This window comes from Carassius carassius, chromosome 2, assembly GCF_963082965.1.
Source record: "Carassius carassius chromosome 2, fCarCar2.1, whole genome shotgun sequence".
Classification (NCBI taxonomy): Eukaryota; Metazoa; Chordata; class Actinopteri; order Cypriniformes; family Cyprinidae; genus Carassius; species Carassius carassius.
The window spans coordinates 3008144-3031018 of record NC_081756.1 but is presented as its reverse complement, the minus strand read 5'-3'; positions in this window follow the sequence as shown (position 1 = coordinate 3031018).

Below are 22875 nucleotides of genomic sequence, written 5' to 3'. Positions count from 1 at the left end.
GTGACATCTAGAGGCTGAGGTTGAGTATTTGTTAAAAAATGGGTTAGCGGAGCCTTCTTATTCCAGTTGGGCGTCTCCGTGTATTCTGGTTAGAAAAGCTAACGGCTCTTTTACATTTTGTACAGACTACAGGAAGGTAAATGTGCTAACTAAACCTGATTCCTTTCCTTCGCCATGAATTGAAGATTGCATTGACCAGGTTGGGTCTGCTACTTATGTGAGCAAATTTGATCTGCTAAAGGGTTATTGGCAGGTACCTTTAACAGCTAGAGCCCAAGAGATCTCTGCATTTGTTACTCCGTCAGGCCTATTTTCCTATAAGGTTATGAGTTTTGGCCTGAGAAACGCTCCAGCTACGTTTCAACGATTAATGAATAGAGTTATTTCTGGCCTGGAAGGTTGTGCAGTTTATCTAGACGATGTAGTCGTCTATAGTGATACTTGGTTGGAACATCTTAATTGGCTTAGAGCTTTGTTCGATCGCCTGGTTGCGGTTAACCTTACTGTTAATTTGAGCAAGTGTGAATTTGCTAAGGCCACTGTAATCTATCTTGGCAAGGTTGTAGGTCAGGGTCATGTATGTCCTGTTCGAGCTAAAGTGGCTGCAATTGATCAATTTCCTACTCCTACAACTAAAAAAAAGAGTTGATGAGGTTTCTTGGGATGGTTGGGTTTTATAGGGGTTCTGTCAGAACTTTTCTACTGTGGCAGCTCCTCTTACCAACCTGCTTCGAGATAAAATTAGATTTGAGTGGACTTCTGTGTGTCAGAGAGCATTTAAGGATGTTAAGTCTCTTCTCACTGTGTCTCCAATTTTGGTAGCACCTAGACTGGATAAACCCTTTAAATTGCAAGTTGACGCTAGTAATGTGGGAGCTGTGTTACTGCAGACCTCAGAGGATGGTGTCGATCGTGTGGTGGGGTACTTCTCTAGAAAGTTTAAAGCTTATCAACTTAACTAATCAGTTATTGACAGAAGCATTAGCTTTGATTTGGGAAGTTTATGTGGGTTCAGGTGTAGGACCATTGGTGATCTTTACAGATCACAACCCTCTAACATTCCTTCATTCCTTGCAGAATCCAAACCAGCAACTCATGAGATGGTGTATCTTCCTACAAGGGTATCATCTTGACATAAGACATATCAAGTGTACCGAAAACGTGATTGCTGATGCACTATCAAGAGTATAATGTGTGGCTATGAGGTCGTGTCTTCTGTGTTTTGGTTTTTTTTTTTTTTTTTCTCTACTTGTCTCTTCTCCTAGGTGCAGAGGTGGATGAGTATTAGGGTGAGATGAGGGGATTCTGGAAGATGCTGTGACATCGGAGTTATTTGGTAGTTATATATTTTAGTAATTTATTTTTTTTGGTACGTGTACATCCCAGTTTAGATTAGGGGGGGTGGGGCTTGTTTTTGTTTTGGGTGGTAATCCTGAGTGGGGGTACACTTCAGTGTCCTTCGGCAGTCCTGATTATGGGACTGTTGAGGATGCTGAGTTTAGTGTTTAACCTCTTAGCCAGCACCCCGATGCCCTCGTCCTGAAAGCTTCTAAACTTGCAAGTGTAAGTGTTTACGAATAGATTAAATGAAACGGGACAAATTTAATCTTGACAAAATATGTATCATTATAAAGATCTAAACCTCAAGCATCGACGACAGATCGCTGTTTTTCAATGGAAAGCTTATAAAGACTGTATTTGCTACATTTGTGTAAGCAGTACACATAAAAACATGAACATTAGAAATGCTTTACATACCAGATCCGTCGTAATAATGAGTCATAAACACATCCACAGCTGTAAATCCCGGTTTAGTTGGAAAGGTAAGGGTCCACTGAACGACATCTCATGGAGCACGTTAAGTCCACCGAAGCAATAACGTTGTAATTTGGATCATAATTCCTTTGTTTATGTTTCATTTCTTCAGGGACAGAACTGTTTGTGTCCGTTATGGAATAACTCACAGTCGGAAACTGTGTCTTGGTAGTAAATAAAACGGCATGGTTTTGCAGCGTACAGTGTCACATACAGAATGAGACAATCCACCGGAAAAAAGAATGAATAAAATATAGACGAAAGATTGTTTATTTGAATTTTGGTGCTCCCTCGTGACGCGCTCTGACGCACCTGTCAGCTGATGGAGGCGGAACCTTTTGGGAAGCCCTTTTTCTTTGTTTGTTTTATTTTTCAACAGTTTTTATATATGTGAGAGTGTGTTTTATGTTGAATGTGAATGTATGTGCATGATCACCATCTGTTTGAGTGCAAATCAGCCCAAATCAGCTTGCTATTACTGTATGATCACGGCTATCAAATTGAACGCGTCTATATGAATAGAGAGAGTGGATTATTTCAACCCATTCTCACTCCAAAGGCGTCGAAAACCGAAGCATGGTCAAGCGCCCCTTGTGTCATTTTTATGATGCCAAATGTGCCTCTCGGCGTCGAATATCGACGCACTACGACCTTCATTGCTTTCAGTGGGAAACTTTTGGCGTCAGAATTTCGACGCGAGGACATGAGATGTTTATCGCTATGAAATCACGTTCAAGAAGTCTCATTCAGCACACATCGCGATACTTGCCATCAGTTCCACAGTTTGGGTGAGTAGTCGTATATACGCTCTTTTAATGCCTTTTATAAAATGTATTCTGTCTTCTTTATTAACCAGATTAGCGCCATATGTTTAATCGCTGTATTATATCGGTCATCCGCGGCTGTCTTTGAGCTTCATGGTGTTTAAATAAATGAACACAGCTGCTAATTAGTGTGATTAAACTCTGTCACGTGACGTGCCATAGATGTGCCTTCATCCGTTTTATATTAATTTCAGGTTCAACGATGTAAGTTGTATTTGTAGTAAAATCATGTTAATCACGACACTTACAATTGTACTAAATGAAATGTGAAGTTAAAACACAGTAAACGGGACATTAGTAACTGTAGCTGTAGTGTTACTATGGTATATTAGTAATCAATACAACAATACAATAATCACTAAACCAGCTATGTTTGTATCACTGTAATGTTGGTGTTTTTATGTGCTTTTATATGACAGATATCACAGTAATCATATGTTCTGTACCATGATTTTAATACCTTTTAGTTTAAATCCCAAAAAAAAATTAACAAAAAAAAAATGTTCATCTTGCAGTTCATTCATATAAGTTTATATCTAAATATTATGCTCACAGATCATTATTAACATTCTGTATATAATTCAATTTTATTTTCTCTCCCCTTTTTTATTATTTTTATTTTTAGCTGAAAAAGATGTAAAGGAAGCAGTCAGCCCAGTGGTGTTTGTGGAGAGGTATTCCTTCAGAAATGGAGAAGGCAGAAAGCTGCGGAGGCAGACATTTGCAGCAGTAGGTCTGTGATAGCAGGAATGTTTGATAAAAGGGACAAACTGTTATAATATGTACAGCATTTGTTGTTTCTTAAACTGTTGCACTGTCCAAATACCCACACTTGCCATCTTTGCACTTGACCACTTGAGTGAGCATGATGACCATAAGTGTGTGTCAAACTTTTCATGACCTGATGACTGTGTTTCCCAATCCTGGTCCTGGAGAACCCCAGCACTGCACGGTTTTGGTGTCTCTTATCTGACAAACACACTTTTGAGGTCTTGGAGTCTTCACTGATGAGCTGATGAGTTGAATCAGGTGTGTTTGAACAGGGAGACATCTCAAATGTGCAGTGTTGGGGTTCTGCAGGACCAGGATTGGGAGCAACTGCCTTATGGGACACACTTATGTGTTTACAGAGATTTTTAATATCTAATTATCAATAGTTCACATACTGTACATTGGACAGCTTTCCGTGACCTCTTGTGAGATCTCGGCAAAAAGTCTGACGATTTATTCCAAAACATGATGTATGATGGGATACACTAAGCGTTGTATAGTGCTCCGGAGCAGTATTGGAGAGGTTTATTGTGTGTTAAGGACGCTGTGCTTTGGCATTATTAAGACCGGGGACAGTCTTGTGCACACACAGTCACGTACACACACTCTCAAGTGGCCAAGACTGCAAGTGTGGGTCTCATCTGACACTATCAAAATAATTCATATGACTATAGCTTGCTATTAATTACTTGCTTTTAATAATGGATGCATTTAACATTTAATTATACAGCATCTTTACAGAGGCTGCTTTTATGGTCTAAACAAAACCCAGTGTAATGTACAAGTTGCACGTGATTAATAATATTTCCTACCTTTCTGTCTTACAGGATTGTTTGCAGATAATGCTGTTCTTCTTTTTCAGGTCTACAATATCGAGCTCAACAGCTCTTTTAAGAGCCAACCCTCACACACCTTCCTAAAAACTAAAAGAGCTATTACTGATTCTCAGCAAATCTTGCCATGATCAGCTCTTCCCAGGTACATTTGTTCAGAATTTTTTTGAATCAACATTTACTCCTCAAATGCTCTGGTCAAACACAAGTCCTCTGGTATGTGTGTTAAAGCAATGCTGTGTTATGTGTTACAGCACTTTATGATGATCTCTCACAGGACTGTTCATGTCAGCCTTGGTTTTTTTTTTTATAATATTACAATTACAGCATGCTAGCAAAGTGTGACTGGACATTTTTAATCTTATGTTTTTAAAAACACACCACCTGTTTAAAAGCAGACAAGTGTCATGAAATTGGTTTAGTTGATATAAACACCAATTGAAATGATTTCATTGTTTTCAAATGTTGTGTTATAAATTGTGAATTGATAGTTGATTGGTTTGAAGCCAGGCCTTACACTGCACAGACTAAAACACATTTGTGAGAGAAGTCAGGAACTTTGGAGAAAGATTCTAGAGGAAGAAAACACATTTACTGCAACATTAGATTAATTTTAGAGTCTCTGAGAACTAGACATGCTAAGTCAGTCTCATGAACAAGACTTTTGCCTCTGTAACTTTCTTAATTCTTGCAGAATGAAATTTTTATTGCAGTAATTTAATTTGTACAGATGATCTCATCAGCCAAATGAGGGGTTTTGACCAAGTGATGCTCTTGAACGGAGTGAAAGAAGAGGATGTGGTAAATTGTCTTCAAAGAAAAAGCTTCTCTAAAGGTCTTAAAGCAGCTTGAAGAATGGTAAGTGTACAATACTACAAGGGTCATACTTGCTTACCCTGCTAAAATCACACAGAACATAAGCTGAGCTCTCTGTCCATTAAACAACTTCATCTGGATTGTTGGTTTCACTTTGACCAGGTCTGGGATGTTAGGACTGAGAGATCCTCTGGCTGAGAACAAGCTACACCACATCAGTGCTGGATATCAACCACAAACTGTTTCCAGACACGAGAGAAGAAGATCATGATGGGGAGATGAAACCAGTTTAGATGTGATGATAAGGAATCATTATTTTCTGGAACAGTATCACATGTCTTATATGTATAACATGATCTGTATCACAGTTGACTGGATGGGACTGTGTGACTTTTAAGGACATTTCATCACTCCTCTGTGTGAACTGATTAATATATGAGGTTAATGTATTTTTGATTATAATTATTTTCCTTGAATCTCATTTGTCTCTATGCTACTTTATCAACTTTATAGTATATGCTTCAATAAAATGAAAATTGTGAATATTGTGTTCTGAAGATTCTTGGTAAACACATCATTTTACTAGGTAGGCTCATATGTGTTTATTTTAGACTTGGAAAAACTACATATTAATTATTGGGATTATTTTTTACTTAAGTCATAAACATTTTTTATCGTATTAATAACATCTGGGACATCAGTACACCAGAAAGTTATTTTTTATATTTTAGTAACACATATGCAATTTTTTTGTAAAATAAAGGGAGTTACGAGATTAATTATTTTGCATTACAAGATGGTGCCATGGGCTTTATTGTTACAAACATTTGAGGGATAACTGAGAATGTAGCAGGAATGATCAACGTGGATCTTGTACTGTATTCAAACCAAGAGCAGGCCCATTACTGATGTCCAGCACATGAGGAGGAAGATACGGGGGTGAGGAGGACATTTTTACACTAATTGCTGCTAATTAGTTTATATATATATATATATATATATATATATATATTCTTAGTACTCCATGAATTCTTCCTTGTGTAATAGTGAAGTATCACAATGTGTATACATTGTCCTTGATTACTGCTTTACAGTGGGGAATAGATAAAGGCAAGTTGTTGCAGGTTCATCCATAATATTTATTGCAATTTACTTCAGAAATCAAAGAAATAATATATTATTTTCATTATTAAATAATTTCTTTATAATTTTTCCATGTTTCATCAGATGGCCTCACAATGTCCTGTCAAAAGGTATACTAGTAATGATGTAAGAATAGAAAACAGAGGACTGTGAAAACTGTCAGATATAAATGTGACTCAGCTCAGTTTGTTGTCCATGATGAGGAGAATACATATATGTAGGTTTTACTGCCCTTCTATCCCCAGGGGCCCAGTAGCACCCCCTGGAAGAGCCCAAAACTGTACATTTCAAATGGCTGTAAATCAGAGTCCAATTAACGTATCAAAGAGAAAATGGGCAGGATTATTACTTATGCTAAATTGATAAAATAATGTTGAACTCAGTTTTCAGAAATAAATGGAAAGCTGGCAGAAAGGCATTTTAAATATTGCTCACTATAAAATACTACATTTCACCCTGCCTCTCAAATATATCATAGAGGTTTGCACAAAGAACATATTTAGATATCCAGTTTTCCTTAAAATAAACTATTTATTTTGTTTCATTAATAAAAAGTTTTAAACTACATTACCCACAAGCCTCCGTCGTTCTATCTATGGAAAGGCAAAACTAGGGGCTGTTTTTTGTAGTTCATTGAAGTTATGCACAGGGTTAGGGATAGGATCTCGCTAAAGATATCATTTTTCTCAAGATAGTGACACTTCATTGTTGACTTTATATATTACTAATGTGATGATAGCAGCTAAACATACTTTTTAACATGATGCGCTGTTTAATATGGGTTAAAAGATAGTCCAACCACAGACTGTCCTGAAAATTCACAGCCAATGACATCGAAGCTGAGCAGCGGCGTCACACTTCCTTATCCATTTATGACAGATGTCTTTCGTTTTTCGGCTGAAGGGATAGATTCGGTTAACAATAGATTAAGCTTGCTACTTATAAGATTCTGTTTTATTAACGTCTACACCTTCCTCCGTTGTTCAGCTTAACAAAAATTGGGCAATATTGATGTGCACATGCCCAGCAGTCGCAGTTGTATCCAACAGATAGATTCCTCTCATTAAATATGACACATTTTTAAGATTTTATTTTTTTTTGACCAAAGACATATATATTTACTAATCAAATGATGTGCTTCTAAAATTTACATTGTATATTACATTGTGTTTTAAAGTTACAATTGTTCACATTTGTGTTTCTGTGACTTACCTTCTCTACCATTTGAACTCTAGGAATAAACACAGAAATAATAAATGCATGAATGAATGAATTAACCCCTTTATGTGCAAGCATCGCAGACGGCCCAATTTATTATTGTTTCACTTTCAAGGCATGTTAAACATCACTCTCTTACTTGATCTGGACAAACTGTGCATCAATTGAAAGTTTAAAGACTCTAGTTTCGATATTTGACCAATATTTTGATAGAACATTGTTGCAGTGACAGTTATTTAGTGATTTATGTCAGGAGTGCAAAATAATAAATCCGTATTATGCCACATTTTGAATAGAAATTCACCACTCATTCATATTCAGTCACGTCAGCAGCGGTATATTTGTGTTCACATAGACTCACTGAACAGCGTCAATAAGGATTTATAGACCAACGATGCATATCCGCGGAGATATATGGATATATTTACTGATGTTTACTTCATATTTCTTCAGACAGAATCATCATTTCTATTCATTTTCCACTGATTTACGCGATCTGATGATAAACAGCCTCTCCCAGCGATCTCTGTGTGTGTGTGCAGAGCTGGGAGGTCGTGTGTGTCAGTCAGACTCCGATTGGTCCTTCTGGTTTTCAATCTTAGAGTGTCATAACCGGACACCGCCATATCGTGTCACATGCTTCCTGTAAACTTCCTGGTTCATATCTGATCACAAAAACACTGAAACACCTTTTACAGTCTATGCTCTGTACACACGAAATATCCGAATAATAAACCCGCGATTACGATAGTAAAGCTTGGTATGAGATTTTCTTGAGATCTGGGGCGTTTTTATAAAAAAAATCGAAAATGTACATCTGAAATGCTAACTTGTGCAACGATGTAAAAGGCTATAAATAGCATATTTTTACAACAGTAAACGACCAAATTCCACCCCTGATCGCTAAAGGAAGTTATTATAAACACTCAATCGGGTTTTAAAATGAGTTTTGAGTAAAAGCGTACTAATAATTTCATAAATTGTCTGATGTAGCTTGATGCTAACGTTAGCTGTAATGCTACTGATAGCAGGTGCGTTTCTTCTTCTTAATGCATTTTTGGCACAATAATTCACGTAAGGTCGTAAGAAAATGTTTTGTTGTATTTTTTTGTAAGACTTTTGATAAATAAGGGCTAAATGCAAACAGAGACTGAAGTGAGATCACTGCTTTGTGTCTTTGTAAAGCCTGAAAAACCACAATAAAGGCTGATAAAGGTGGAATAAAAACAATAGAATAATGCGGATAATGTGTCATACCTGGCGGAGGTGTGAAAGACTCGTTTGGTGAGAACAATAGAATAATGAATGGGGGAGTTGTCACAGAAAAAAAAACACTCAGAGCACATATGAGAGTTTACATGTGAGATCTTACAGAGATGACAAGTGCCATAAATCAATCTGATTAGCCTTCTCTAAAAACACACATGACATGGCCTTAGAAAATATTTCATAAAATTCACAGTTTTACAGATTCGATAATGAATTTTTTTATGAAGTTTTGGAAGACTTGTGGCTTTAGCTAAACTGTGTTTTCAAACTCATATCCTACATCAACAATTTTTTTAATACATTTTAAAAATATGTTTTTAATATTTTTATTTTTGTTTTTATGTTTGAGCTTATATATCTCTATTATTGTAACAGTAAACTTTGAAGTGTCAGCTTTGTGAACAAAGGTTGATTATGTATCTAGTCAGAAAGAATCATGAGCAGAAACCTTTTTATTTTTGGTATGTCATTTCTGTCTCCATGCCAAAAAAGGGGGGTGACTAGTAAGGGGTTAACAAATAAATACATAAAGCATAATGAACATGCATAGTTTTGTAAGGATCTTACATTATTTATTGATATGTCAAACTCATTTAAAGACGTACCCAAATTACTCTGTCACCAAGCTCGTTTTTGCCACCATAAAGAATAAAAAGGCAGTTATGTTGTAAACGTTAACTATTTTTAGTATGAAAATGAAAATGCTTGTATTAAAAAACAAAACATTGAATACAGTATGTCTTTCAGAGAACACTGGAAAAGATACATTTTCTTAAAAATTAAATTGACCAAAAAGTGATACAACACAATGTAAATGTTTCAAACTCACAAAATAACATCATGAAGACATGCATGTCAAGTGTGCAATATCATCTATAAAACTCCATCAGCACAGCATCAAATAAACACTGATTGACCGAACAATGGAAGACAGAGAAAGTGTTCAGGAAAACAAACACCTGCTACCTTTGACAATAACATCATGAATTCACTTCATGACTGGAACTAGGGGATGACTGTGTATCAATATCTCCTTTACTAAAACTCTTAATTAAAGTCTAAAAAGTTTACTGTATGAAGCTTGAAAAAGAGAATAAAATGCTTTATCAATACGAAAAATACTATTTTTAACTATTGTTTTCATTACTGGTTCTGTAATGTATTCATTATGAGCTTATAATTAAAACAAAATTACATCTTCTGCCAAAATTAAACCACTGCAAAGTCGAATCACTGATCCAGGGACCATTTCTGTGTGTGCGGGGGATAAAGAGTTAACGAGGTGAGTCCTTGTGCATGATGGAGAACTACAGTGTTATCTGCAAACAATCCTGTAAAACAGAAAGGAAGGAAATATTACATTACATTCAACTTATACATTACACTGGGTTTTGTTTAGACCATAAAAGCAGCCTCTGTAAAGATGCTCTATAACTAAATGTTAAATGCATGCATTATTAAAAGCAAGTAATTAATAGCAAGCTATAGTGATATGAATTATTTTGATAGTGTCAGATGAGACAATATCATACAAGTGTTAAACTGAATTATTAAGACTGTGATGTGCGACTGTGTTTAGGGATCATTTTAAAGACTTTGACCCTGTCCAGATACCCACACTTGCAGTCTTGGCCACTTGAGAGTGTGTGTACGTGACTGTGTGTGCACAAGACTGTCCCCGGTCTTAATAATGTCAAAGCACAGCGTCCTTAACACACACTAAACCTCTCCTAACTGCTCCGGAGCGCTATACAACGCTTAGTGTATCCCATCATACATCATGTTTTGGAATAAATCATCAGACTTTTTGCCGAGATCTTACAAGAGGTCACGGAAAGCTGTCCAATGTACAGTATGTGAAATATTGATAATTAGATATTAAAAATCTCTGTAAACACATAAGTGTGTCCCATAAGGCAGTGGCTCCCTATCCTGGTCCTGGAGAACCCCAACACTGCACATTTGAGATATCTCCCTGTTCAAACACACCTGATTCAGCTCATCAGACTCAAAGACCTCAAAAGTGTGTTTGTCAGATAAGAGACACCAAAACCGTGCAGTGCTGGGGTTCTCCAGGATCAGGATTGGGAAACACAGTCATCAGGTCATGAAAAGTTCGACACACACTTATGGTCATCATGCTCACTCAAGTGGTCAAGTGCAAATATGGCAAGTGTGGGTATTTGGACAGTGCAACAGTTTAAGAAACAACAAATGCTGTACAAATGATAACAGCAGGAATGTTTGATAAAAGAGACAAACTATCACAGACTTACTGCTGCAAATGTCTGCCTCCGCAGCTTTCTGTCTTCTCCATTTCTGAAGGAATACCTCTCCACAAACACCACTGGGCTGACTGCTTCCTTTACGTCTTTTTCAGCTAAAAATAAAAATAATAAAAAAGGGGAGAGAAAATAAAATTGAATTATATACAGAATGTTAATAATGATCTGTGAGCATAATATTTAGATATAAACTGATATGAATGAACTGCAAGATGAAAAAAATACATTTTTAATTATTTATTTATTTTTAATTTGTTTTATTTTTTTGGGATTTAAATTAAAAGGTATTAAAATCATGGTACAGAACATATGATTACCGTGATATCTGTCATATAAAAGCACATAAAAACACTAACATTACAGGTGATTATTGTATTGTTGTATTGATTACTAATATACCATAGTAACACTACAGCTACAGTTACTAATGTCCCGTTTACTTTGTTTTAACTTCACATTTCATTTACTACTGTTGTAAGTGTCGTGATTACCATGATTTTACTACAAATACAACTTACATCGTTGAACCTGAAATTAATATAAAACGGATGAAGGCACGTCTATGGCACGTCACGTGACAGAGTTTAATCACACTAATTAGCAGCTGTGTTCATTTATTTAAACGCAATGAAACTCACAGAGTTTACTGAAAAAAAACTTAACTGTTTTGTTTGACACATACATTCATAAGTTAATGTTAAAACTGTAATTCAAACACTTAAATCTTCAGTTTAGACCTGAATATATTTTAAAAGTTGTGGGATTGACCCCACAAAAGAAGATATCAGTCATGTGAATGAAAATAATGTTGAACGAAAACATTCCAGTTCATTTTTTTCTGAACACTAATGTGAATACTAATGTCTGTGTTTGAGGCAAAACACAGTACAGTGTCAGATCTGTGTAAAGTGACGGCTCTTTGTGTGAGCTTTGAGCAGATGATGGACTCCCGTGGAGCTCCAGATTTACATCCTGCCTGAGATCATTTAAATACACACAAAACAACATGGAAATGATCAGTGATCAGACTGATGGAGTGGAAATCATGAACTAAAGGTTTGTGGCTTATATAGAGCAGGGTGTATATCATACACCCGGCGCATTGCGATGGAAGGTGCGTCGCCATTCAGTCCGGGGCCATTGATGAATGAAATGAGACTCTAATTCACAACAACAACAACAACTCTGCTCTCTCCTCCTCCTCCTCGCAAAGTGTAATGCACATTACACTTTGTGTTTAGATCATTAAAATAGGGCCCCAGGGGTGTCAAACTCAATTCCTTGAGGACCGGAGCACTGCTCAGATTTGTTACAACACAGAAACCATGCAGTTTTCAAATAAGCCTGAATCACTTGATTGATGTGATCATGTGTGTTTAATAAGGGTTGAATGTAAACTCTCTCTGGCCCTCCAGGAATTGAGTTTGACACCCCTGATCTAGAGCTACTATAGTTAACATACTGTACATCAAGTCACCATACAGAAGATATTATGACACACAATATAATTCATCATTGTGCACAGACCAATATCAACTTTCTACAGCTGTCTACACTATGTTCTTGGTGATTTGCATGGTTGTAACAAGAATTTCCATCTGATACATCTGGTAATTGTATTTTTCTGTGTTTATCGTTGTCTCTCTCTCACTTGCAGTTGACCCCGCCCGAATTGGGTGTAAAAAGAGGCACCTGCTGATTCATCACCTGAAGTCCATCAGGATGTAACAAGGAGGAGGAGGAGGAGGAGGAGGAGGAGAGAGCAGAGTTGTTGTTGTTGTTGTGAATTAGAGTCTCATATTATTATCGTGTTGAGAATTCTGTTGTGTATATCTCTGATTATCTAGACCTTTATTTTACTTAGTGTTTTTTAAAAGTAATTTAATATAATACAAAAAGGGGAAACCAATATATCTCAGATCACAAATAACACTGTAACTCAATTGCTTTATAACAAGAACAAAAGAAATACACAAATTGCAAAACAACTGAAGATGAACAGAACTAAGAAAACCAAAGAAATCATGAGTCAACTATTTTAACAGAGACTAATTTAATATAATATAATATGAATGAAACACAAAACGCAATCCGTTAGAAGCCAGTCATTCACACAAGTGTATGACTCTTGTGGTACTGGTCCAACCACATGACTTTTGACAGTTTTTTGCTTTTTAAGTTATTATTATTAATAATAATATTTAATATTTTTGCATTCTCAATGTCTCAAAGTGATAATTTCAGAATTAGCCATTTGATAGTAAATCGATAATAAATCTGTTAGTCTTGACTGGCAGCTCTACACGTATTTGCTCACGTCTGTTCCAAGCTTGTCAAACAGTATCGAACAGAGTTGATGCGCAGGCCTTGAGAAAGAAGAGGAAGCAGACAGAAATGTAGAACAATTACTGACCTGTTCAGAGCTCAAGTGCAGGTCATTTTACTGCAGAATTTCAATTTGTCCTTGAGATTTTTCCTAGAGAGAAGTCAAGTCAAGTCACCTTTATTTATATAGTGCTTTAAACAAAATACATTGCGTCAAAGCAACTGAACAACATTCATTAGGAAAACAGTGTGTCAATATTGTAAAATGACAGTTAAAGGCAGTTCATCATTGGATTCAGTGATGTCATCTCTGTTCAGTTTAAATAGTGTCTGTGCAATCATTGTGAATCAAGTCAACGATATCGCTTTAAATGAAGTGACCCCAACTAAGCAAGACTGAGGCAACAGCGGCAAGGAACCAAAACTCCATCGGTGACAGAATGGAGAAAAAAACCTTGGGAGAAACCAGGCTCAGTTGGGGGGCCAGTTCTCCTCTGACCAGACGAAACCAGTAGTTCAATTCCAGGCTGCAGCCAAGTCAGATTGTGCAGAAGAATCATTTGTTTCCTGTGGTCTTGTCCTGGTGCTCCTCTGAGACAAGGTCTTTACTCGGGATCTGTATCTGGGGCTCTAGTTGTCCTGGTCTCCGCTGTCTTTCAGGGATGTAGAGGTCCTTTCTAGGTGCTGATCCAGCATCTGGTCTGGATACGTACTGGATCTGGGTGACTGCAGTGACCCTCTGATCTGTATACAGACTGGATCTGGTGGCTACGCTGATCTCGGAATAAGAGAGTAATAAAGTAATATTAGCGTAGATGCCATTCTTATAATGATGTAACAAGTACATTGGGTGTTATTGGAAGTGTTCCCGGTTCCAGTTAACCTAATTAATGCAGCCTAAAAATCCTTTAACGGATTTGGATATTAGAAGCATATTAGTGTGTTATGTGTAAGCCAGGTTAAAGAGATGGGTCTTTAATCTAGATTTAAACTGCAAGAGTGTGTCTTTTAGTAAGGTTCTAGTAAGAACTCTTGCTGCTGCATTTTGGACTAGCTGTAGTTTGTTTACTAAGCGTGCAGAACAACCACCCAATAAAGCATTACAATAATCTAACCTTGAGGTCATAAATGCATGGATTAACATTTCTGCATTTGACATTGAGAGCATAGGCCATAATTTACATATATTTTTGAGATTGAAAAATGCAGTTTTACAAATACTAGAAACGTGGCTTTCTAAGGAAAGATTGCTATCAAATAGCACACCTAGGTTCCTAACTGATGACGAAGAATTGACAAAGCAACCATCAAGTCTTAAACAGTGTTCTGGGTTATTACATGCACAGCCAGTCTGAAGGTTTTGGGGACATATCCTAATGACAATGAGGAATTAATAATAGTCAGAAGAGGATCTATGACTTCTGGAAGCTTAGATGGTATAGGGTCTAACATACATGTTGTTGGTTTAGATGATTTAACAAGTTTATACAATTCTTCCTCTCCTAGAGTAGAGAATGAGTGGTACTGTTCCTCACGGGGTCTATAATGCACTGTCTGATGCGAAACTGTAGCTGAATGCTGAATGGTTAATTTTTTTTTTCTCTAATAGTATCGATTTTAGAAGTAAAGTAGTTCATAAAGTCATTACTGCTGTGATGTTGGGAAATGTCAACACTTGTTGATGCTTTATTTTTCGTTAATTTAGCCACTGTATTGAATAAATACCTGGGGTTATTTATGTTTTCATCTAAAAGAGAAGAAACGTAATCGGATCTAGCAGTTTTTAATGTGTTTCTGAAGGATAGGTTACTTTCCCGCAAAGCGGTACAAAATACCTCTAGTTTTGTTTTCCTCCAGCTGCTCTCCATTTTCCGGGCTGCTCTCTTTATGGTGTGAGTATGCTCATTGTACCATGATGTCAGACTGTTTTCCTTAACCTTCCTTAATGGAACACTCCGACTTTTTGGGACTTTAGCTTATTCACAGTATCCCCCAGAGTTAGATAAGTCCATACATACCTTTTTCATTTCTGTCCGTTCTGTAAGTGTTATTTGATGCACCCACCGCTAGCCTAGCTTAGCATAAAGACTGGATGTAAATTGATACTGGTAGCATAGTAATCCCAATAAGTGACAAAATAATGCAAACATTTTCCTATTTACATGTTGTGATCTGTATAGTCACAGCGTGTACAAATAACAAGGCTATATGAGACAGAGACCATATTTAATCGTATAAATACTGGGAACTATATTCTCATTAGGCGTAGGAGCACAGCTAACGTTACTTGGGCGGAGTGATTAGCGCAGCACACGAGACGCCCCGTTGATAGTTCCGTAAACAAAACGTGACTAACTAGCTAGACGGGACTCGTGATCATGGCTGACTTTGAGGAATTGTCAGACTCAGAGGAATTTTACTGTGTATCAAACCAAGATCCAGAACCATCTAGTTTTGAGCCAGAATACACAGACGAGGGGTTACAAACTTTGGAAGCTGTAAGACAAAGGGAGAATCAGAACGAACACGGACTGGTGTTGTAAATGTGGAACATGACAACCTATGCTGACAGAAACCGAGTGCCTTTGTTGTAATTAATGGGACCGGGTATTGCCATCAATGTCAAGGCTTGATGACAATCAAAATATTTGCGTCACTACCACCGAAGATTTCTCTGCCCTAATACACCCGGCAGTTGTCTTTTTTTCCCATTGTGACAAGATCAACTGGAAGAAACGTCCCATGCCGAGTGAACCTAATGGTCAGCTGTCCACCAAGTAAGTGATTTTGTTATAATGATCATTCATAGTTCAATGAAATTGTAGTATAGCCATTGCATACAGTGTGTCACAATAATAACAATAAAGGGGATACACGGATATACGGAGCCCCTATTCACGTAATAGTGTCACTACTAAGATTATATTACATTAGCATGGCACTGTTACAGTATGGCTAATGTTAGTCATCTCAAAACATAACGGAACACTTACCGCAGTAACAGGTGATCCAATTTGTCCTGTCTTTATTATCGATGGGATGGCTATCCTTTAGCACACGTTTCATGGTCCGTGTGGCAACTTGTATTTTTTCAAAATAGTCGTCTACAGTAAAATGTTCAGAGCAAACGAAATACTTCATGATGGTGTTTACAGGTGTGTTTGGATCTATGTCGTTTATGAGTGTTTTTGGTTGGAATTCTATGAAACATCATGGTATTACCTGGTCTCCCCTGTTTATTGTCTAAGTTCTTTACAATACAGCGAACACCCATGATTGTACACTATAAATCTACTATCTAGTAATTGCTGACTCTATTACTCCAACTCTGAGCGAACTCTCTTCTCCTCACCACAGCGCGTTTCGTGTGCTGTGCTAATCACTCCGCCCAAGTAGCCACTCCGCCCAAGTAACGTTAGCTGTGCTCCTACGCCTAGTGAGAATATAGTTCCCAGTATTTATACAATTAAAAATGGTCTCTGTCTCATATAGCCTTGTTATTTGTACACGCTGTGACTATACAGATCACAACATGTAAATAGGAAAATGTTTGCATTATTTTGTCACTTATTGGGATTACTATGCTACCAGTATCCATTTACATCCAGTCTTTGTGCTAAGCTAGGCTAGCGGTGGGTGCGTCAAATAACACTTACAGAACGGACAGAAATGAAAAAGGTATGTATGGACTTATCTAACTCTGGGGGATACTGCGAATAAGCTAAAGTCCCAAAAAGTCGGAGTGTTCCTTTAAGCGTAAAGGAGAAACTGTATTTAAAAAGCAGTCTTTTGTGGTAGAAGTGATCGTTCTACCGTACTTGTAACAAGAAGTAGAATTTACAATTTTGGCTATATGAAGTTTGCACAAAACTAAATAATGACCTGAAATATCATCACTTGGCTGCATAATTTTAACACCATCAACATCAATTCCATGTGACAGTATTAAATCTAGAGTATGATTTTGACAATGAGTAGGTCCTGAGACGTATTGTCTAACCCCAATAGAGTTCATAATGTCTATAAACAGGGGCGTCGGACTGTGGGTAAAACCAGTACTGATTACCAGGGCCCCAATGAAGAGAGGGCCCTTGAAAAGTCTGGAGTATATATTTTCAATGGGGGGGGGGGCATTAGGACTGCCTATGCAGTAGGGCCCGGGATCTTGTGCAGCGCCCCTGTTTATAAATGCTGATCCCAATGCATATTTTCCATTATCAACATGGATATTAAAATCACCAACTATTAAAACTTTATCTGCAGCTAGAACTAACTCGAATGTAAAATCAGCAAACTCTTTAATAAAGTCTGTATGGTGCCCTGGTGGCCTGTATACAGTAGCCAGTACAAACATCACAGGGGATTTATCATTAACATTTGTTTCTCTGGATAATGTTATATGAAGCACCATTACTTCAAACGAGTTATACTTGAAGCCTGCCCTCTGAGAAATCCTGAAAACATTGCTATAAATTAAAGCAACACCTCCCCCTTTGCCTTTTAGACGCGGCTCATGTTTATAACAGTAATCTTGGGGGGTGGACTCATTTAAAATAATGTAATCATCAGGTTTTAGCCAGGTTTCTGTCAAACAGAGCACATCTAGATTATGACCAGTGATCATATTTTGGAGCTTGCTTGACACTGGGACATCCTAAAGACTTCTTCACTGCAGTCGAACCTCTTTCCTTGAAGTTCCTGATGAACCAATACATTGTTCTTTCAAGTGCACTATTCTTTGTAGCTGTTTCCATAAATGTGAGGCCATTTTGATGGCTGCATGTGTTTGTTTGGAAGAAACCGCTGCTTACAAGAACATAATGATAGAGTTTGACTCATAACCCTAAGGTTGTGAGTTCAAGTCTTGCCTTCTTGCCATCGAACTAAATAATTCGAGATGGCCAGTTATAACAGATGGTAATAACACAAATGCGCCATAAAATAAATAATCCACTTCTCTATTCATATAGATGCCTTAACTTTGATAGCTGTGATTACACAGTGATAGCAAGCTGATTTGCATTCAAACAGACTGAATCATGCAGATACATTCACAATCAACATAAAACACATTCTTACATATATAAAACTGTTGAAAAATAAAACAAACAAAGAAAAAGGTGATCGCCATAAGTTCCGCCTCCATCAGATGCAGTGGTGTCAAAAGTATTGACATTCATTACTCAAGAGAAGTATAGATACTAGGGTTTAAAAAGACTTTTGTAGAAGTTGAAGTATCGACTCAAGCTTTTTACTAAAGTAAAAGTGTAAAAGTACTGGTTTAAAAAACTACTTAAAGTATAAAAGTAAAAGTAATGTAAGAAAAAAAATGCGATTAAGAACAAAAGCTTGTTCTTATTGTTCTTATTGATTGTGCACTACTCCACCTCCTCAAAAAAAAAAAAAAAATTCTAAAGGCCATAGGCCATAATGACTATAATGTTATATTAAAATGTTCATGTTGAAAAATTTGGGATGTACTAGGCTTCCTGTTTCAGCCGCATATATGCCCATTGAAAATGAATGCACTTTAATACAATGCAAATACATTAAAGAACTAGAGATATGATGACTAGTTGCCTATGAGTATTGTTATGCTGCAAAAAGTCAAACTTCAGAGGCATGTCATCAATAACATTTAATGGAATGTAAATGTACATCCAAGCTTAGCTGCATGAATCTGCAAAGGCAATGGACAAGAACATTGGTGCAGGCTTAGTAACAATTACCCTTGTATGGTTGTCCATATACAATAAACATTATAGTGCTGTCAAAATGAATGATTAATCCAAGTGATTAATCAAAAAATTAAAAAAAACTCATAATCCTTATACCTTCTTGATTGATAGCTTCCTGTATTCACTACATATGTCTGCTATGTCCAGTGTGTGTGTGTGTGGGGGGGAGTAACGAGTTACAAAGTTGGTGTAGCCTACTTATCACAACATTGTCAATCGCGTCGTCAATCGCAAATGATAATTTATTAAAACATCTCGCTACCGAACTACCTACAGTAGCTTAATTTGTGGAGGATGAAGAGAAAGCACCCATTTGCTAAATGAGCCAGTAGGGAGAAATGAAAACTTAAGTAGGGTCCAGTGCAATTGCGATACTTTTAAAACGGTACCGGTGCCTAAACGATCCCTGAACTGATACTTAAAAAAAAAGAGCCACAAAAAAAACTATGGATAACATTAAAGAACATTACAAATATTTAAAATAAATCCATAGCTTTCACATTGGATGCTCTCATTTCCCAAGTTGTGCTTCCCTTAATCTAAGGCTAATAAATGTATTTCACAATCTGGGTCATTATTTAATACAAAACCACACATAATATTTCTACTGTATCTCTGTCACTCACTCTGATATTTAGTGATGATATTTGATATTTATTGATATTTATATGTATCTGATTTTTAAGATGAGTGCTGTCTGTCACTATCCTTAATCAGTTCTGTGAATTACTGTATGCTCATTCTTTATAAAGTAGCAACAATGTCGTTTGTAAAGTACAGCACTGTGCAAAAGTCTTAGGCACATTAGTATTTTCACCCCGAAAAAAGGTTTTAAGTCAGTTATTTATATCTTTTGCTGTAGTGTGTCAGTAGGAAATATCAGTTTGCCATTAATTTTTAATAATAATCTAGTGCGATTTTGAATGCACAAGCAGTCTGACAACGGCAAAATGAATGTTTGGAAATGTAAACTGATATTTTATACTGACACACACTACAGCAATATATATATAAATAACTGCCTGAACACCATTCTTTTAAGTGAAAATACTAACATGCTTAAGACTTTTGCACAGTAGGTAGTGTAGGTATAAAGTACGTATAATTAAATTAAGTATATTTAAATAAGTGTAATTAAAGTATGTTCGTTCATATGTGTTCAGGGCTAGATTTTCACTGGAGGAAACAGCTGTGGTGTGATGAGCGGTGACAAGCGAAAACTTTACAGTAGATGAGAAACCGACTGCTCCCTCGTGACCTTTTGTAAACTGTATTTATGACAAAGAACTGCACAGATAAGGATATTCTAACAATCTATTGATAAACACACACCTTGTGTCCTCTGTTTGTGTTTGAGTCGGCTCGCCCTGCTCCACCGTGGTCTGAGGATTGAAGAGCGCTGAAAGGCGGGAAGGAGACCGGTCTGACGCCGATTTCATATGAAATGTAAGGGGACTGACTCTGAGGCGATCGCGAATTTGTGTACAGTTTATGGAGCTAAATGCTACAGCCCCACTAAAAAAGCCTAGCGATGCCCGTGCTTCATATGTACATTTCGGAGAACCAGGACAAACATTTCAATCAATCGCTCAGGCATTTAAAAGGCACCAAAATCTGCATCCTTATTCGGTTCTGTGCATACCGGTTCTATACCCAACCCTATTTTTAAGAAATATATAAACAAACCCAAAACTGGCTATGTCCTTGCAGGAGTGTGATGTGATTTGTGTCATGTGCAGGTGCGATGGATCGCGTACAAACCAATAGGGTGTCGGAATGGTATATGTTTATATTTCTCATCCAACCACAATCAAATTCACTCCATACGGATGGCGCGATTTATCTGGATTGGTTTTTTATTTTTATTTTTTTTGACAAGTCGGAATGAAAACAAGCCGAAATGAAATAGCAGTAACGAAGCTATTTTTAAAATGTAAGGAGTAGAAAGTACAGATACTTGCGTGAAAATTTAAGGAGTAGAAGTAAAAAGTCGGCTGTAAAATAATTACTCAAGTAAAGTATAGATACCCCAAATTTCTACTTAAGTAAGGTAACGAAGTATTTGTAATTCGTTACTTGACACCTCTGAGCAGATGACAGGTGCGTCAGAGCACACGTCAAGAGACGTCAAGAGGGCGCGCCAGAATCCAAATATACGTTCGTATATAGATTTAAATATAGATCGTCTCATTCGGTTTGTGACACAGTACACTGCAAAACCATGCCGCTTTTTTACTAACAATACAGTTTCTTAGCGTGAGTCATTCTATAACGGACACAAATGCCATGTTTCCACCAAAATTACTCTGAAGATTTGTACCAGGAACATTTTTCCCCAGGAACTTTTTTCCCCCCAGAACTGTTGCTTTCCACCGCGGTGTAAAGTACCAGAAATATTAGGCAAATACACTGGTGACGTAGGTCTGCGTGCGTTTCTCAATACAAAGTACACTGATTTTGGACGTGCATCCTCGGTAGTTCGGACTTTGTGCATTCGACTCGAGAGTGTGATGTCCGCCATGATGCAAATCCTGTAATTCTGCAAACAGCAGCGTACTTGATAACTTTAGTCAGCTGACCATGGCTACTGCAATTTTCCTCTCTGTATATTTACAAAAAAACGAAATAGGATATCAAATACCACTGCCTCCTTTGGTTTAAATTTAAACATAATAACAGCTGCAGAAAATTACTTAGTTCAGGGATATGTGTATATATACAGCCATTACAATGAAACAAAATATTATATAAATTTGCCTTTTTTATTTTCATTTTAAAACATAGATAAATTGAATACAGACCAAGGATAACCTGTTAGATTTACCCAAAACGAATAATATTTTATGTTTAACCACTAAAGAGACATCAGAGCCAGCGGCACACATCAGAAGGTCTAGCGGGGGTAAGGGTGCTCTCGGCGGATAGATGATCACTGAGCTTCCGCTGATCGCGTGGAGCTCACTGTCTTCAAGATCGGCGAAACACATTTTTAAATAGGCGCTGTCTTTATAAATAAACCACAGATTTGAATTTTAAACGACTTTCTCGCCTGAAATACTTTTAAAATTACATTTCATGACACAATAACAGTAATATTTTGAAAATTATCTGAATAAATGGTGGTTGAACTCAACCAATTCTGCGTGAACTCAACCAATCAGGATGTTTAGCGCCCAAGTCCCGCCCCTAAAAGTTCCGGAACTTTGAAAAAGTATCACCTCGCCAGCAAGGACTTTCTGAGGGGCATTTTTTTACCCTGAACTTTATTTAGTTCCTGGTTCCTGCGGTGGAAACACACCAAGTAACAGGCCAAAGTCCCTAGTTCCTGGGTAAAGTTGCTGCGGTGGAAACGCGGCAAAACAGTTCTGTCCCTGAAAAACTGAAACATAAACAAAGGAAATATGATCCATATTACAACGTAATTGCTTCATTGGACTAAATGTGCTCCATGAGATTTTATTCAGTGGACCCTTACCTTCCTAACTTAACTGGGATTTACAGCTATGGGTGTGTTTATGAATCGTTATTATGACAAATCTGGTATTTACTGCGTTTTCATTCTTCATGTTTTGATGTGTACTGCTTACACAATTGTAGCAAACACAGTCTTTATAAGCTTTCCATTGAAGAACAGCAATCTGTCGTCGATGCTTGAGGCTTAGAACTTTATAATGATATATAGTTTTTTTTCAAGATTAAATTTGTCCCGTTTCATTTAATTTATTCGTAAACACTGACACGTGTGAGCAGATGGGTGTTGAGGATGCGGGCGTTCTGGTGCAGGCTAACAGTTTAAAGAACTATATAAATAAAGGTGACTTGACTTTTATAAGTCCTC